At 51.0% G+C, this 12998-nt stretch overlaps 11 non-coding genes across 11 annotated transcripts; all 11 read right to left on the bottom strand.

The window, feature by feature from the left end:
• Positions 1-69: 69 nt before the first annotated feature.
• LOC126139791 (5S ribosomal RNA) lies at positions 70-188 on the bottom strand. Its single transcript, XR_007528684.1, has one exon. It is a non-coding gene; the product is annotated as a 5S ribosomal RNA (ribosomal RNA).
• Positions 189-1318: 1130 nt separating this feature from the next.
• Positions 1319-1437, bottom strand: LOC126139790 (5S ribosomal RNA). The gene has a single exon (XR_007528683.1). It is a non-coding gene; the product is annotated as a 5S ribosomal RNA (ribosomal RNA).
• Positions 1438-2568: 1131 nt separating this feature from the next.
• Positions 2569-2687, bottom strand: LOC126139789 (5S ribosomal RNA). The gene has a single exon (XR_007528682.1). It is a non-coding gene; the product is annotated as a 5S ribosomal RNA (ribosomal RNA).
• Positions 2688-3818: 1131 nt separating this feature from the next.
• LOC126139827 (5S ribosomal RNA) lies at positions 3819-3937 on the bottom strand. The gene has a single exon (XR_007528717.1). It is a non-coding gene; the product is annotated as a 5S ribosomal RNA (ribosomal RNA).
• A 1128-nt stretch (positions 3938-5065) lies between these two features.
• LOC126139824 (5S ribosomal RNA) lies at positions 5066-5184 on the bottom strand. Its single transcript, XR_007528714.1, has one exon. It is a non-coding gene; the product is annotated as a 5S ribosomal RNA (ribosomal RNA).
• A 1131-nt stretch (positions 5185-6315) lies between these two features.
• Positions 6316-6434, bottom strand: LOC126139812 (5S ribosomal RNA). Its single transcript, XR_007528703.1, has one exon. It is a non-coding gene; the product is annotated as a 5S ribosomal RNA (ribosomal RNA).
• A 1133-nt stretch (positions 6435-7567) lies between these two features.
• On the bottom strand, positions 7568-7686 carry LOC126139800 (5S ribosomal RNA). The gene has a single exon (XR_007528692.1). It is a non-coding gene; the product is annotated as a 5S ribosomal RNA (ribosomal RNA).
• A 1126-nt stretch (positions 7687-8812) lies between these two features.
• LOC126139821 (5S ribosomal RNA) lies at positions 8813-8932 on the bottom strand. Its single transcript, XR_007528711.1, has one exon. It is a non-coding gene; the product is annotated as a 5S ribosomal RNA (ribosomal RNA).
• A 1130-nt stretch (positions 8933-10062) lies between these two features.
• On the bottom strand, positions 10063-10183 carry LOC126139825 (5S ribosomal RNA). Its single transcript, XR_007528715.1, has one exon. It is a non-coding gene; the product is annotated as a 5S ribosomal RNA (ribosomal RNA).
• Positions 10184-11315: 1132 nt separating this feature from the next.
• LOC126139788 (5S ribosomal RNA) lies at positions 11316-11434 on the bottom strand. The gene has a single exon (XR_007528681.1). It is a non-coding gene; the product is annotated as a 5S ribosomal RNA (ribosomal RNA).
• Positions 11435-12566: 1132 nt separating this feature from the next.
• LOC126139822 (5S ribosomal RNA) lies at positions 12567-12684 on the bottom strand. The gene has a single exon (XR_007528712.1). It is a non-coding gene; the product is annotated as a 5S ribosomal RNA (ribosomal RNA).
• Positions 12685-12998: the final 314 nt, after the last annotated feature.

The following is a 12998-nucleotide window of genomic DNA, read 5'->3' as shown; positions in this document are numbered from 1 at the left end:
GACACCTGAAAGTTAGTATGAAAAGAGGGCTGGCAGGTGTAGCGACGTAAAAATGAAAAAATGAGATAGAGCCAACAGCACCCGGTGTTCCCAGGCGGTCACCCATCCAAGTACTAACCGGGCCCGATGTTGCTTAACTTCGGTGATCGGACGAGAACCGGTGTATTCAACATGGTATGGCCGTTGGCGTCCTTATACTGTAGCCGCACCACACAAGAAGCATTCGCCTCTTCTCGCAACACACGCAATCGCCGCTTTCCGTGGCACATTTGACGCAAAGCACGTCCTTCCACCTCGAAGGTGGCGCGGAGTGCGCGCTCGGCTCGGCGTCTCATAGGCGACTGCCGAGCGTAGGTGCGGCGCACAACACAGCTGCTCGGTGCGCCGCCTGTCATTCGTTTGGTGCGTGTGGCCGCGGGGTGTGGCAGTGTCCTGCTGGACCGACGGAGGCTTTCTCACCTGGCTGACACACGCCGCGCTTCCAGATATTTGCGTAATTCGCGGGCATTCGCGCCTCTCCCCCCTCCCGTCCCGACTTGTCCCGACTTTGCTCGACTGCCGCTCGCTGCCGCTCGGGTCGCGGTCCATATGACAGCACAAGCGCGAGAAACGTCTGCGGGAGGCGGCAAAACGACAAAAGAATAAATTTATGATTACAAACCGAATTTGGAGCTGTACGCCGCTGCAGAACGATAGGCGCTACCGTATTTCGGAGCATACCGCCCGATTCGTACTGTTTTCTCGTTTTCACAGACTTCCTGGCAAACTTGGTTTGCACATTCTCCTTCAAACTGAGTTAATTACTGCAGTTTCGTACCTTACGGCCGTTTAAAATGCTTGAGGAAGTCTCTTTGTCACAACAGAAAGGTGATATGGAAAAAGGCTGGCTGCCAGGAGTAGCGACTGAAAAGAGAAAAATGAACACAGCCAGAGTTCCCAGGCGCTCACCCTTCCGAGTACTACTAACGTCGTTGCTTCACTTCGGTGATCGGACGAGAACGGAAGATTTTATTTCTTTTTTTTTTTTTTTTTTTGTTTGTTTATTTTCTTTGTGGAATTTAGCACTGCTACAAAACAGTAGGCCCTGACTTGTTTCAGAACTCATCTGTCGATTCGTAGTGTGTTGTTCTTTCCGAGGCGTTCTAGCACTCTTCTTTCGCGCATTCTTGCTCAAACTGAGTTCATTACTGTAATTTCGTATCTGACGTTTGATACAGTAGTTTAAAATACTTGTGGAAGCATCTTTGTCGACACCTGAAAGTTAGTATGAAAAGAGGGCTGGCAGGTGTAGCGACGTAAAAATGAAAAAATGAGATAGAGCCAACAGCACCCGGTGTTCCCAGGCGGTCACCCATCCAAGTACTAACCGGGCCCGATGTTGCTTAACTTCGGTGATCGGACGAGAACCGGTGTATTCAACATGGTATGGCCGTTGGCGTCCTTATACTGTAGCCGCACCACACAAGAAGCATTCGCCTCTTCTCGCAACACACGCAATCGCCGCTTTCCGTGGCACATTTGACGCAAAGCACGTCCTTCCACCTCGAAGGTGGCGCGGAGTGCGCGCTCGGCTCGGCGTCTCATAGGCGACTGCCGAGCGTAGGTGCGGCGCACAACACAGCTGCTCGGTGCGCCGCCTGTCATTCGTTTGGTGCGTGTGGCCGCGGGGTGTGGCAGTGTCCTGCTGGACCGACGGAGGCTTTCTCACCTGGCTGACACACGCCGCGCTTCCAGATATTTGCGTAATTCGCGGGCATTCGCGCCTCTCCCCCCTCCCGTCCCGACTTGTCCCGACTTTGCTCGACTGCCGCTCGCTGCCGCTCGGGTCGCGGTCCATATGACAGCACAAGCGCGAGAAACGTCTGCGGGAGGCGGCAAAACGACAAAAGAATAAATTTATGATTACAAACCGAATTTGGAGCTGTACGCCGCTGCAGAACGATAGGCGCTACCGTATTTCGGAGCATACCGCCCGATTCGTACTGTTTTCCTCGTTTTCACAGACTTCCTGGCAAACTTGGTTTGCACATTCTCCTTCAAACTGAGTTAATTACTGCAGTTTCGTACCTTACGGCCGTTTAAAATGCTTGAGGAAGTCTCTTTGTCACAACAGAAAGGTGATATGGAAAAAGGCTGGCTGCCAGGAGTAGCGACTGAAAAGAGAAAAATGAACACAGCCAGAGTTCCCAGGCGCTCACCCTTCCGAGTACTACTAACGTCGTTGCTTCACTTCGGTGATCGGACGAGAACGGAAGATTTTATTTCTTTTTTTTTTTTTTTTTTTGTTTGTTTATTTTCTTTGTGGAATTTAGCACTGCTACAAAACAGTAGGCCCTGACTTGTTTCAGAACTCATCTGTCGATTCGTAGTGTGTTGTTCTTTCCGAGGCGTTCTAGCACTCTTCTTTCGCGCATTCTTGCTCAAACTGAGTTCATTACTGTAATTTCGTATCTGACGTTTGATACAGTAGTTTAAAATACTTGTGGAAGCATCTTTGTCGACACCTGAAAGTTAGTATGAAAAGAGGGCTGGCAGGTGTAGCGACGTAAAAATGAAAAAATGAGATAGAGCCAACAGCACCCGGTGTTCCCAGGCGGTCACCCATCCAAGTACTAACCGGGCCCGATGTTGCTTAACTTCGGTGATCGGACGAGAACCGGTGTATTCAACATGGTATGGCCGTTGGCGTCCTTATACTGTAGCCGCACCACACAAGAAGCATTCGCCTCTTCTCGCAACACACGCAATCGCCGCTTTCCGTGGCACATTTGACGCAAAGCACGTCCTTCCACCTCGAAGGTGGCGCGGAGTGCGCGCTCGGCTCGGCGTCTCATAGGCGACTGCCGAGCGTAGGTGCGGCGCACAACACAGCTGCTCGGTGCGCCGCCTGTCATTCGTTTGGTGCGTGTGGCCGCGGGGTGTGGCAGTGTCCTGCTGGACCGACGGAGGCTTTCTCACCTGGCTGACACACGCCGCGCTTCCAGATATTTGCGTAATTCGCGGGCATTCGCGCCTCTCCCCCCTCCCGTCCCGACTTGTCCCGACTTTGCTCGACTGCCGCTCGCTGCCGCTCGGGTCGCGGTCCATATGACAGCACAAGCGCGAGAAACGTCTGCGGGAGGCGGCAAAACGACAAAAGAATAAATTTATGATTACAAACCGAATTTGGAGCTGTACGCCGCTGCAGAACGATAGGCGCTACCGTATTTCGGAGCATACCGCCCGATTCGTACTGTTTCTCTCGTTTTCACAGACTTCCTGGCAAACTTGGTTTGCACATTCTCCTTCAAACTGAGTTAATTACTGCAGTTTCGTACCTTACGGCCGTTTAAAATGCTTGAGGAAGTCTCTTTGTCACAACAGAAAGGTGATATGGAAAAAGGCTGGCTGCCAGGAGTAGCGACTGAAAAGAGAAAAATGAACACAGCCAGAGTTCCCAGGCGCTCACCCTTCCGAGTACTACTAACGTCGTTGCTTCACTTCGGTGATCGGACGAGAACGGAAGATTTTATTTCTTTTTTTTTTTTTTTTTTTGTTTGTTTATTTTCTTTGTGGAATTTAGCACTGCTACAAAACAGTAGGCCCTGACTTGTTTCAGAACTCATCTGTCGATTCGTAGTGTGTTGTTCTTTCCGAGGCGTTCTAGCACTCTTCTTTCGCGCATTCTTGCTCAAACTGAGTTCATTACTGTAATTTCGTATCTGACGTTTGATACAGTAGTTTAAAATACTTGTGGAAGCATCTTTGTCGACACCTGAAAGTTAGTATGAAAAGAGGGCTGGCAGGTGTAGCGACGTAAAAATGAAAAAATGAGATAGAGCCAACAGCACCCGGTGTTCCCAGGCGGTCACCCATCCAAGTACTAACCGGGCCCGATGTTGCTTAACTTCGGTGATCGGACGAGAACCGGTGTATTCAACATGGTATGGCCGTTGGCGTCCTTATACTGTAGCCGCACCACACAAGAAGCATTCGCCTCTTCTCGCAACACACGCAATCGCCGCTTTCCGTGGCACATTTGACGCAAAGCACGTCCTTCCACCTCGAAGGTGGCGCGGAGTGCGCGCTCGGCTCGGCGTCTCATAGGCGACTGCCGAGCGTAGGTGCGGCGCACAACACAGCTGCTCGGTGCGCCGCCTGTCATTCGTTTGGTGCGTGTGGCCGCGGGGTGTGGCAGTGTCCTGCTGGACCGACGGAGGCTTTCTCACCTGGCTGACACACGCCGCGCTTCCAGATATTTGCGTAATTCGCGGGCATTCGCGCCTCTCCCCCCTCCCGTCCCGACTTGTCCCGACTTTGCTCGACTGCCGCTCGCTGCCGCTCGGGTCGCGGTCCATATGACAGCACAAGCGCGAGAAACGTCTGCGGGAGGCGGCAAAACGACAAAAGAATAAATTTATGATTACAAACCGAATTTGGAGCTGTACGCCGCTGCAGAACGATAGGCGCTACCGTATTTCGGAGCATACCGCCCGATTCGTACTGTTTTCTCGTTTTCACAGACTTCCTGGCAAACTTGGTTTGCACATTCTCCTTCAAACTGAGTTAATTACTGCAGTTTCGTACCTTACGGCCGTTTAAAATGCTTGAGGAAGTCTCTTTGTCACAACAGAAAGGTGATATGGAAAAAGGCTGGCTGCCAGGAGTAGCGACTGAAAAGAGAAAAATGAACACAGCCAGAGTTCCCAGGCGCTCACCCTTCCGAGTACTACTAACGTCGTTGCTTCACTTCGGTGATCGGACGAGAACGGAAGATTTTATTTCTTTTTTTTTTTTTTTTTTGTTTGTTTATTTTCTTTGTGGAATTTAGCACTGCTACAAAACAGTAGGCCCTGACTTGTTTCAGAACTCATCTGTCGATTCGTAGTGTGTTGTTCTTTCCGAGGCGTTCTAGCACTCTTCTTTCGCGCATTCTTGCTCAAACTGAGTTCATTACTGTAATTTCGTATCTGACGTTTGATACAGTAGTTTAAAATACTTGTGGAAGCATCTTTGTCGACACCTGAAAGTTAGTATGAAAAGAGGGCTGGCAGAGTGTAGCGACGTAAAATGAAAAATGAGATAGAGCCAACAGCACCCGGTGTTCCCAGGCGGTCACCCATCCAAGTACTAACCGGGCCCGATGTTGCTTAACTTCGGTGATCGGACGAGAACCGGTGTATTCAACATGGTATGGCCGTTGGCGTCCTTATACTGTAGCCGCACCACACAAGAAGCATTCGCCTCTTCTCGCAACACACGCAATCGCCCGCTTTCCGTGGCACATTTGACGCAAAGCACGTCCTTCCACCTCGAAGGTGGCGCGGAGTGCGCGCTCGGCTCGGCGTCTCATAGGCGACTGCCGAGCGTAGGTGCGGCGCACAACACAGCTGCTCGGTGCGCCGCCTGTCATTCGTTTGGTGCGTGTGGCCGCGGGGTGTGGCAGTGTCCTGCTGGACCGACGGAGGCTTTCTCACCTGGCTGACACACGCCGCGCTTCCAGATATTTGCGTAATTCGCGGGCATTCGCGCCTCTCCCCCCTCCCGTCCCGACTTGTCCCGACTTTGCTCGACTGCCGCTCGCTGCCGCTCGGGTCGCGGTCCATATGACAGCACAAGCGCGAGAAACGTCTGCGGGAGGCGGCAAAACGACAAAAGAATAAATTTATGATTACAAACCGAATTTGGAGCTGTACGCCGCTGCAGAACGATAGGCGCTACCGTATTTCGGAGCATACCGCCCGATTCGTACTGTTTTCTCGTTTTCACAGACTTCCTGGCAAACTTGGTTTGCACATTCTCCTTCAAACTGAGTTAATTACTGCAGTTTCGTACCTTACGGCCGTTTAAAATGCTTGAGGAAGTCTCTTTGTCACAACAGAAAGGTGATATGGAAAAAGGCTGGCTGCCATGAGTAGCGACTGAAAAGAGAAAAATGAACACAGCCAGAGTTCCCAGGCGCTCACCCTTCCGAGTACTACTAACGTCGTTGCTTCACTTCGGTGATCGGACGAGAACGGAAGATTTTATTTCTTTTTTTTTTTTTTTTTTTGTTTGTTTATTTTCTTTGTGGAATTTAGCACTGCTACAAAACAGTAGGCCCTGACTTGTTTCAGAACTCATCTGTCGATTCGTAGTGTGTTGTTCTTTCCGAGGCGTTCTAGCACTCTTCTTTCGCGCATTCTTGCTCAAACTGAGTTCATTACTGTAATTTCGTATCTGACGTTTGATACAGTAGTTTAAAATACTTGTGGAAGCATCTTTGTCGACACCTGAAAGTTAGTATGAAAAGAGGGCTGGCAGGTGTAGCGACGTAAAAATGAAAAAATGAGATAGAGCCAACAGCACCCGGTGTTCCCAGGCGGTCACCCATCCAAGTACTAACCGGGCCCGATGTTGCTTAACTTCGGTGATCGGACGAGAACCGGTGTATTCAACATGGTATGGCCGTTGGCGTCCTTATACTGTAGCCGCACCACACAAGAAGCATTCGCCTCTTCTCGCAACACACGCAATCGCCGCTTTCCGTGGCACATTTGACGCAAAGCACGTCCTTCCACCTCGAAGGTGGCGCGGAGTGCGCGCTCGGCTCGGCGTCTCATAGGCGACTGCCGAGCGTAGGTGCGGCGCACAACACAGCTGCTCGGTGCGCCGCCTGTCATTCGTTTGGTGCGTGTGGCCGCGGGGTGTGGCAGTGTCCTGCTGGACCGACGGAGGCTTTCTCACCTGGCTGACACACGCCCGCGCTTCCAGATATTTGCGTAATTCGCGGGCATTCGCGCCTCTCCCCCCTCCCGTCCCGACTTGTCCCGACTTTGCTCGACTGCCGCTCGCTGCCGCTCGGGTCGCGGTCCATATGACAGCACAAGCGCGAGAAACGTCTGCGGGAGGCGGCAAAACGACAAAAGAATAAATTTATGATTACAAACCGAATTTGGAGCTGTACGCCGCTGCAGAACGATAGGCGCTACCGTATTTCGGAGCATACCGCCCGATTCGTACTGTTTTCTCGTTTTTCACAGACTTCCTGGCAAACTTGGTTTGCACATTCTCCTTCAAACTGAGTTAATTACTGCAGTTTCGTACCTTACGGCCGTTTAAAATGCTTGAGGAAGTCTCTTTGTCACAACAGAAAGGTGATATGGAAAAAGGCTGGCTGCCAGGAGTAGCGACTGAAAAGAGAAAAATGAACACAGCCAGAGTTCCCAGGCGCTCACCCTTCCGAGTACTACTAACGTCGTTGCTTCACTTCGGTGATCGGACGAGAACGGAAGATTTTATTTCTTTTTTTTTTTTTTTTTTGTTTGTTTATTTTCTTTGTGGAATTTAGCACTGCTACAAAACAGTAGGCCCTGACTTGTTTCAGAACTCATCTGTCGATTCGTAGTGTGTTGTTCTTTCCGAGGCGTTCTAGCACTCTTCTTTCGCGCATTCTTGCTCAAACTGAGTTCATTACTGTAATTTCGTATCTGACGTTTGATACAGTAGTTTAAAATACTTGTGGAAGCATCTTTGTCGGACACCTGAAAAGTTAGTATGAAAAGAGGGCTGGCAGGTGTAGCGACGTAAAAATGAAAAAATGAGATAGAGCCAACAGCACCCGGTGTTCCCAGGCGGTCACCCATCCAAGTACTAACCGGGCCCGATGTTGCTTAACTTCGGTGATCGGACGAGAACCGGTGTATTCAACATGGTATGGCCGTTGGCGTCCTTATACTGTAGCCGCACCACACAAGAAGCATTCGCCTCTTCTCGCAACACACGCAATCGCCGCTTCCCGTGGCACATTTGACGAAAAAGCACGTCTTCCACCTCGAAGGTGGCGCGGAGTGCGCGCTCGGCTCGGCGTCTCATAGGCGACTGCCGAGCGTAGGTGCGGCGCACAACACAGCTGCTCGGTGCGCCGCCTGTCATTCGTTTGGTGCGTGTGGCCGCGGGGTGTGGCAGTGTCCTGCTGGACCGACGGAGGCTTTCTCACCTGGCTGACACACGCCGCGCTTCCAGATATTTGCGTAATTCGCGGGCATTCGCGCCTCTCCCCCCTCCCGTCCCGACTTGTCCCGACTTTGCTCGACTGCCGCTCGCTGCCGCTCGGGTCGCGGTCCATATGACAGCACAAGCGCGAGAAACGTCTGCGGGAGGCGCAAACGACAAAAGAATAAATTTATGATTACAAACCGAATTTGGAGCTGTACGCCGCTGCAGAACGATAGGCGCTAACGTATTTCGGAGCATACCGCCCGATTCGTACTGTTTTGTCGTTTTCAAAGACTTCCTGGCAAACTTGGTTTGCACATTCTCCTTCAAACTGAGTTAATTACTGCAGTTTCGTACCTTACGGCCGTTAAAATGCTTGAGGAAGTCTCTTTGTCACAACAGAAAGGTGATATGGAAAAAGGCTGGCTGCCAGGAGTAGCGACTGAAAAGAGAAAAATGAACACAGCCAGAGTTCCAGGCGCTCACCCTTCCGAGTACTACTAACGTCGTTGCTTCACTTCGGTGATCGGACGAGAACGGAAGATTTTATTTCTTTTTTTTTTTTTTTTTTTGTTTGTTTATTTTCTTTGTGGAATTTAGCACTGCTACAAAACAGTAGGCCCTGACTTGTTTCAGAACTCATCTGTCGATTCGTAGTGTGTTGTTCTTTCCGAGGCGTTCTAGCACTCTTCTTTCGCGCATTCTTGCTCAAACTGAGTTCATTACTGTAATTTCGTATCTGACGTTTGATACAGTTGTTTAAAATACTTGTGGAAGCATCTTTGTCGACACCTGAAAGTTAGTATGAAAAGAGGGCTGGCAGGTGTAGCGACGTAAAAATGAAAAAATGAGATAGAGCCAACAGCACCCGGTGTTCCCAGGCGGTCACCCCATCCAAGTACTAACCGGGCCCGATGTTGCTTAACTTCGGTGATCGGACGAGAACCGGTGTATTCAACATGGTATGGCCGTTGGCGTCCTTATACTGTAGCCGCACCACACAAGAAGCATTCGCCTCTTCTCGCAACACACGCAATCGCCGCTTTCCGTGGCACATTTGACGCAAAGCACGTCCTTCCACCTCGAAGGTGGCGCGGAGTGCGCGCTCGGCTCGGCGTCTCATAGGCGACTGCCGAGCGTAGGTGCGGCGCACAACACAGCTGCTCGGTGCGCCGCCTGTCATTCGTTTGGTGCGTGTGGCCGCGGGGTGTGGCAGTGTCCTGCTGGACCGACGGAGGCTTTCTCACCTGGCTGACACACGCCGCGCTTCCAGATATTTGCGTAATTCGCGGCATTCGCGCCTCTCCCCCCTCCCGTCCCGACTTGTCCCGACTTTGCTCGACTGCCGCTCGCTGCCGCTCGGGTCGCGGTCCATATGACAGCACAAGCGCGAGAAACGTCTGCGGGAGGCGGCAAAACGACAAAAGAATAAATTTATGATTACAAACCGAATTTGGAGCTGTACGCCGCTGCAGAACGATAGGCGCTACCGTATTTCGGAGCATACCGCCCGATTCGTACTGTTTTCTCGTTTTCACAGACTTCCTGGCAAACTTGGTTTGCACATTCTCCTTCAAACTGAGTTAATTACTGCAGTTTCGTACCTTACGGCCGTTTAAAATGCTTGAGGAAGTCTCTTTGTCACAACAGAAAGGTGATATGGAAAAAGGCTGGCTGCCAGGAGTAGCGACTGAAAAGAGAAAAATGAACACAGCCAGAGTTCCCAGGCGCTCACCCCTTCCGAGTACTACTAACGTCGTTGCTTCACTTCGGTGATCGGACGAGAACGGAAGATTTTATTTCTTTTTTTTTTTTTTTTTTTTGTTTGTTTATTTTCTTTGTGGAATTTAGCACTGCTACAAAACAGTAGGCCCTGACTTGTTTCAGAACTCATCTGTCGATTCGTAGTGTGTTGTTCTTTCCGAGGCGTTCTAGCACTCTTCTTTCGCGCATTCTTGCTCAAACTGAGTTCATTACTGTAATTTCGTATCTGACGTTTGATACAGTAGTTTAAAATACTTGTGGAAGCATCTTTGTCGACACCTGAAAGTTAGTATGAAAAGAGGGCTGGCAGGTGTAGCGACGTAAAAATGAAAAATGAGATAGAGCCAACAGCACCCGGTGTTCCCAGGCGGTCACCCATCCAAGTACTAACCGGGCCCGATGTTGCTTAACTTCGGTGATCGGACGAGAACCGGTGTATTCAAACATTGGTATGGCCGTTGGCGTCCTTATACTGTAGCCGCACCACACAAGAAGCATTCGCCTCTTCTCGCAACACCACGCAATCGCCGCTTTCCGTGCACATTTGACGCAAAGCACGTCCTTCCACCTCGAAGGTGGCGCGGAGTGCGCGCTCGGCTCGGCGTCTCATAGGCGACTGCCGAGCGTAGGTGCGGCGCACAACACAGCTGCTCGGTGCGCCGCCTGTCATTCGTTTGGTGCGTGTGGCCGCGGGGTGTGGCAGTGTCCTGCTGGACCGACGGAGGCTTTCTCACCTGGCTGACACACGCCGCGCTTCCAGATATTTGCGTAATTCGCGGGCATTCGCGCCTCTCCCCCCTCCCGTCCCGACTTGTCCCGACTTTGCTCGACTGCCGCTCGCTGCCGCTCGGGTCGCGGGTCCATATGACAGCACAAGCGCGAGAAACGTCTGCGGGAGGCGGCAAAACGACAAAAGAATAAATTTATGATTACAAACCGAATTTGGAGCTGTACGCCGCTGCAGAACGATAGGCGCTACCGTATTTCGGAGCATACCGCCCGATTCGTACTGTTTTCTCGTTTTCACAGACTTCCTGGCAAACTTGGTTTGCACATTCTCCTTCAAACTGAGTTAATTACTGCAGTTTCGTACCTTACGGCCGTTTAAAATGCTTGAGGAAGTCTCTTTGTCACAACAGAAAGGTGATATGGAAAAAGGCTGGCTGCCAGGAGTAGCGACTGAAAAGAGAAAAATGAACACAGCCAGAGTTCCCAGGCGCTCACCCCTTCCGAGTACTACTAACGTCGTTGCTTCACTTCGGTGATCGGACGAGAACGGAAGATTTTATTTCTTTTTTTTTTTTTTTTTTTGTTTGTTTATTTTCTTTGTGGAATTTAGCACTGCTACAAAACAGTAGGCCCTGACTTGTTTCAGAACTCATCTGTCGATTCGTAGTGTGTTGTTCTTTCCGAGGCGTTCTAGCACTCTTCTTTCGCGCATTCTTGCTCAAACTGAGTTCATTACTGTAATTTCGTATCTGACGTTTGATACAGTAGTTTAAAATACTTGTGGAAGCATCTTTGTCGACACCTGAAAGTTAGTATGAAAAGAGGGCTGGCAGGTGTAGCGACGTAAAAATGAAAAAATGAGATAGAGCCAACAGCACCCGGTGTTCCCAGGCGGTCACCCATCCAAGTACTAACCGGGCCCGATGTTGCTTAACTTCGGTGATCGGACGAGAACCGGTGTATTCAACATGGTATGGCCGTTGGCGTCCTTATACTGTAGCCGCACCCACACAAGAAGCATTCGCCTCTTCTCGCAACACACGCAATCGCCGCTTCCCGTGGCACATTTGACGAAAAAGCACGTCCTTCCACCTCGAAGGTGGCGCGGAGTGCGCGCTCGGCTCGGCGTCTCATAGGCGACTGCCGAGCGTAGGTGCGGCGCACAACACAGCTGCTCGGTGCGCCGCCTGTCATTCGTTTGGTGCGTGTGGCCGCGGGGTGTGGCAGTGTCCTGCTGGACCGACGGAGGCTTTCTCACCTGGCTGACACACGCCGCGCTTCCAGATATTTGCGTAATTCGCGGGCATTCGCGCCTCTCCCCCCTCCCGTCCCGACTTGTCCCGACTTTGCTCGACTGCCCGCTCGCTGCCGCTCGGGTCGCGGTCCATATGACAGCACAAGCGCGAGAAACGTCTGCGGGAGGCGGCAAAACGACAAAAGAATAAATTTATGATTACAAACCGAATTTGGAGCTGTACGCCGCTGCAGAACGATAGGCGCTAACGTATTTCGGAGCATACCGCCCGATTCGTACTGTTTTGTCGTTTTCAAAGACTTCCTCGCAAACTTGGTTTGCACATTCTCCTTCAAACTGAGTTAATTACTGCAGTTTCGTACCTTACGGCCGTTTAAAATGCTTGAGGAAGTCTCTTTGTCACAACAGAAAGGTGATATGGAAAAAGGCTGGCTGCCAGGAGTAGCGACTGAAAAGAGAAAAATGAACACAGCCAGAGTTCCCAGGCGCTCACCCTTCCGAGTACTACTAACGTCGTTGCTTCACTTCGGTGATCGGACGAGAACGGAAGATTTTATTCTTTTTTTTTTTTTTTTTTTGTTTGTTTATTTTCTTTGTGGAATTTAGCACTGCTACAAAACAGTAGGCCCTGACTTGTTTCAGAACTCATCTGTCGATTCGTAGTGTGTTGTTCTTTCCGAGGCGTTCTAGCACTCTTCTTTCGCGCATTCTTGCTCAAACTGAGTTCATTACTGTAATTTCGTATCTGACGTTTGATACAGTAGTTTAAAATACTTGTGGAAGCATCTTTGTCGACACCTGAAAGTTAGTATGAAAAGAGGGCTGGCAGGTGTAGCGACGTAAAAATGAAAAAATGAGATAGAGCCAACAGCACCCGGTGTTCCAGGCGGTCACCCATCCAAGTACTAACCGGGCCCGATGTTGCTTAACTTCGGTGATCGGACGAGAACCGGTGTATTCAACATGGTATGGCCGTTGGCGTCCTTATACTGTAGCCGCACCACACAAGAAGCATTCGCCTCTTCTCGCAACACACGCAATCGCCGCTTTCCGTGGCACATTTGACGCAAAGCACGTCCCTTCCACCTCGAAGGTGGCGCGGAGTGCGCGCTCGGCTCGGCGTCTCATAGGCGACTGCCGAGCGTAGGTGCGGCGCACAACACAGCTGCTCGGTGCGCCGCCTGTCATTCGTTTGGTGCGTGTTGGCCGCGGGGTGTGGCAGTGTCCTGCTGGACCGACGGAGGCTTTCTCACCTGGCTGACACACGCCGCGCTTCCAGATATTTGCGTAATTC

The sequence above is a fragment of the Schistocerca cancellata genome, unplaced genomic scaffold (assembly GCF_023864275.1).
Source record: "Schistocerca cancellata isolate TAMUIC-IGC-003103 unplaced genomic scaffold, iqSchCanc2.1 HiC_scaffold_688, whole genome shotgun sequence".
Taxonomy (NCBI): domain Eukaryota; kingdom Metazoa; phylum Arthropoda; class Insecta; order Orthoptera; family Acrididae; genus Schistocerca; species Schistocerca cancellata.
The sequence above is the reverse complement of the archived record's forward strand: the minus strand, read 5'-3'. Positions and strand labels throughout refer to the sequence as shown.